Raw genomic sequence first — 4,882 nt, forward strand, 5'->3', positions numbered from 1 at the left:
GCTTCTGCCCTAATTTGGAATTTGCACCAACTGCCTCCCCCTCGCGAGCCTCTCGCGGGCGAGGCTGGGCTAAGCGCACGCGTGCATGCCGTCCCGCGGCCGGCACTCGGTCTCGCGAGGCCCTCACCACATGGTCGGCAAGCATTTAAGGCTTGTCCAGGCTAAAGGTAAACCACAGCAACTAACCCATCATGGGGCCTATAATATCATGTCGGCGCACATTTAGCATCGCTCCTAAAAGCATGTGGACAACAATCTTTTTACATGAGGGGCTTCCCCTCCCAAAATTCTCTTACAACCTTCAGGGCCGCGCCCGAGCTTTTTGTGTGCAGGATAAGCAGCAGGGGAACGCAGGATAAGTCAGACATATCGCTCACTGCACCCTCTTGGTCACCTTCGGAGGCATCACTGGCGCCGCTCTCATTGTCGCTGGCATCACCATCGCCATCATTAGCGCCGTCTTCACCGCCATTGACCACGTCGCCTTCATCTGCGGCAACTATCACCCCATCGTTGTCAGAAGCAAAGGCCCTAACAAGTGCATCCACCTTGTCCTCTACCCACCGCGCCAGGTCACCCCGGATGGCCTCGGGCACTGGGGCGATCTGCGTTCTAAAGATGGCTGAAGACGCAGGAGAATGCACGCCCGAGCAGGCTGCGGCTCCTCTCCTCGATCAGCTGGCGAGCCCTCTTAGAGCGGTTCTCCAGGTGCGTCACCACATCAGTGAAGAATTGGAGATGGCTGGCATAGTTGGCCACGTGAGGATGCGGGGCGTCCGCCTCGCAGATATTGCCCAGGGCCGTGTTGGCCCTGTTCCTGAGCTGCTAGAGCATGGGACCATGCATTTCCTCCAGTGTCTGCCGTTGAAGAATTTCTTCTATGTTCTTCCGCGCAACGGACTCAGCATCATCAACCCGCTGTTGAAGAAGCAGCAGCTCGGCACGGGTGGAGGCCAACTCAGTCTACGCCGAGACCAGGGCGGCTGCGGCGGCCTCCACGCGTTGCCCCGTTTCAGTCAGCTTGGACCTGAGGGCGGTAGTCCTGCCCGCAGCCTCGGCTTCAATCAGCTCCAGCCTCTTGTTATACCTACACTCAAGATCTGCGCGAGCTTCCGCCACGCGGTGGTCGACCTCCTCCTGGATTCGAGCCTCACGCGCGCCAACCTCATCCTCCGCCTGGGTAACCTGGCGCTCCCTCGTCTCCAACCGCTCAAGGTCAAGATTGCACTCAGCGGCCTCCAGCTTCAGCACTTCCTCGCGCCTCTGGAGCTCCTCCTCCTCGACAGGCGTCCCCTTCAGCGATGCAAGGGCAGCCTGGCACAGCTCCACCTGCTGCTCCAGGGAAGCACTCCAGGCTTGGAGCTCCCACGCGCGCTCCTCCGCGATCTCGCATCGATGGTCTGCTTCCCGAGCCTCCTCTATAGCTCGGGAGCAGGCCTTTCGCGAGGCCGCAAGGGATGCTTCGGCCTTCACGTTGTCAAGCTCACGCTGATGGCGCGCGAGGTGTACTGCCACCTTCAGCTTGTGTCGCTCCTCAATCAGCCACAGGCCTTTAGCTTCGAGACATGCGTCCACGTCCGCGAGCTCTCCACCAAGCTGCCCATCGCGTCCATCGCCCTCTGGAGGAACTCACGGCGAACGACACTTCGCTCCCGTGCTCGCCTAAGCACGTTCTCGAGGTCATCTTCTGTCGCCGATGCTGTCGGCAGGCACTGAAGCGGTTCGCCCCCTCTCGGTAGGGGGCTGGGGGCTGGCGCCCCCACGATCGCTGGATGGGCACCGCAAGGGATCCGGACCGGCACAGGTCCATCCCCCGAAGGAGAGCCAAGGACTGACTTCAACCATTTGTCATCCACGATCAAAGGAGGAGCCCTGGGAAGGCTGGTCACACCCCAGGCAAGGTTGCGGAGCAAAGGCGGCAAGGGTACAGGCTCAAGACACCCTGCAGGCAGCCTTGCTTCTTCGGCTGAGCCTGCATCAGGGGCAGCACGCGAGCTCGGGACGCTCAAGGCCAGCGAGGAAGGTGAGGCCAGAGGAAGTTGCTTCTTGGGAGACTCCGCGTGCTTGGCACGAGGGATCCTGAAAAGCCACAGTCAGGAAATTGGGCAGCGGTTGAGGAATTGCAAGAATGAGGTACTTACTCATCTATGGAGAAATACTTCCTATGCTTCAACGGTCGGAAGGGGCACCCACTGTCACTTTAAGACTCCTTCCTCTTGCGGAGGGCGGTGAAGTCCATGCGGAACCGACCCAGGCGCTCAACATGAGGACCAACACGTGGCACAGATGAAGAAGCGCCCAGGCAGCCAACCCCAGGGGCGCCAAGCTAGGAGGAGCGATCAGGCCCCGCTTCCTGATGGCCTACTGAGGCCTCGGGGGCTCCGGCCTCGGGAGCCGCGGGTTGCGTCCCCCCATCGACAACCGCCTCAGGTCGGGCTTCACAAGCTCCGGAGGGTGACGCTTCGGGAGCCTCGTGCGGCGTCAGCACCGCGATACCAGAGCCTCCAGCCTCAAGCGATGCTTGCCTCCCTGCACCCGCTCCTGAGGCAAGATCGGTGTTGGCAACGAGGAAGGGGGCCATGGCGACAGGATGCTCGCGCGGCCCCGCAAGACTAGCTAGGTGCAACCCCCATTCGTCAAAGATAGGCATCTGCCTCGCGAGCTCGGCCCTGCCTGAGCAGAGATAGAAGAGGCTACTCTCGTGCCATATATCCCCCGGCGAGGGGTCGCCAGTCAAGACCTCAAGGACCTTCTTCAGCGCTTCGGGCACCCGCTCTGTCTCTCGGAGCCTCATGTGGTCCTAGTATCCGGTCAGGGCCCACATCGGTCGGGAGTGGCACTGAAGAGGAGCAACGCGACATTGGAGGAACTCCTTCACCACTCGGGGCGCAGTCACCCTGAGCTCTCTCAACCTCCTCAGTCGGTGCCAGACGAAGGAGAGCCAGGGACTCATGAGTTTCTCGTGGCCCAGCCCGTATTGGGGATAGCAGGCAACGTCGGAGGCGAGAGCAGGGGGCTGGGCACTCCGACATCCACATACAGCCACCGCGTCCGGAACCCACTCGTGGAAGGCGGAATGCCAAAATCGATCCCCGAGGCGATCGTCTCTGTCACGGCCTGGAAGCTCACGCACCCCATGCACTGCAAGGGGTCGGTCAGGCATAACGAGAAGAAGTGGCGTAGGAGGGCGACGGAAGGAGCAATGCCCACCATGGCTTCGCAAACAAAGGCAAAGAAAACAAGGTGGGTAATGGATTGAGGATCGAGATGCATCATATGGATCTGATAATGGGAGAGCACCGCATTAAAGAAAGCGAAGAAAGGGGGAACAGGCTAGCCCACAGGGCATCGACGAAGAATCTACCTCCGTGATGGTCCTGTCGACGGAGGCATGGGACGTAGGCCAAGCCATCGTCTTTCCGCACTCGTTGAAGCTGGAGGCGAGCATGGAGCGGACCTTGCCCAAGGCTTCCAGTTTGAGCACCAGCGACCGGCCGACGGCGGGCTCGATTGCCGGAGGCGAACTGGATAAGGATAGAGGCTTATTCCCCTTATCTTTGCTAGTTGGCGGCATGGCGATGGAGGGGGCTGAGCTCAAGTCAGATTGGAAGCGGAAACAGAGGCTCGAGGAAGAAAGGGGAATAGGAAGCACGCATGGCCGCCTAGCCAGGCGGATATTGGGGCAGCATGGGGAAGCGGAGACGCCCACGTCCAATCAACCACCACGTGGCGACCAAGGCCGCAGGCTATTGGGGCCCGCGGCGCTCCGCACTTGCCCTTTGGCTTCGCTGCTAAGCCAAGTCCAAGCGCACCTTGGGCCCGGGGGCTACTATCAGCGTTCTGGGAACGGAGGTCCCCTGACTTGCCTGCCTGCGGCCTGCAGCGTGGCTCACCAGCGGCTCAGTACGTCCCATCTTCATCAACCCAAGTTCAAGACCCTCGCGAGGGGCCAAGCCTCGCGGGGCGGATGACACCAGGCCTCCTCAGGGGCGGCCTCACTAGGCAGGCTCGCGAGGAGGCAGAGAGATCAAGGCGAGGGGTACCTTGCGAGGTGCCCATGACGCAAGCCATGACGATCAAGACCAGGCAGGCGCCAGCCTGCGTAGTATCCTCGTTTCCTTTTTGTTACAAAGGGGGCAAGCACAGGCGCAGAGTACCGAGGCATCAAGCAAAGGTTTCCATATTGCTGCAACGAGACCAAGACCTGTAGGACTGCAGGATGGAGGTCACCGTGGAGCCCAAGACGGCGTCATCGCCAGTGCCTTTGGCAGTCGAAGACCACCTTTAGTCAGGGTAGCTTGTACTAGTTGTCCCCTTTCGAAATGGCCATTGTTGGCTCCCTTCCCGCTCAATATGTGGGAAGAGGACCACGGCCTCTATAAATAGAGATAGCCACCACAGTAGAAGGCATCTCATTTAGAACCAACAGAGATGGATCGACTCCTCTCCAAGCACACCACCACAAGAACACCTCTCCTCGCGAGGCTGTTCTTCCTCTGTACTATTCATCATCAGCCCAAGAGGCAATCCACCAAACCACACACTGGATTAGGGTATTACACCACAATGGTGGCCCGAACTAGTATAAACCTCGTGTCTCTTGTGTTGTTCATCGTGCTAGCTTAGATTGGCGGCGAGGTTCTGGGCGTGTTTCGGTAGGGAGAAGATTTTCATGCGCACCCCAGAGTTCGAACCTTAAGGGTTTTGCCGGAACCCGATATCCAATATTCTTGCTCCAGCCGCCTAAACCATAGCCGGTGGGACCGCCTACTCCCGCCTCCCATGGCCGACTCTGCTGGCGCGTAGGCCTCACCGCCCCATCCTACTCCCATCGTTGGCCAGGCCATTCTCCTATTCACCCACACCTCCTGTTATTTTCTAG

Source organism: Triticum aestivum, chromosome 5B, assembly GCF_018294505.1.
Source record: "Triticum aestivum cultivar Chinese Spring chromosome 5B, IWGSC CS RefSeq v2.1, whole genome shotgun sequence".
Taxonomy (NCBI): Eukaryota; Viridiplantae; Streptophyta; class Magnoliopsida; order Poales; family Poaceae; genus Triticum; species Triticum aestivum.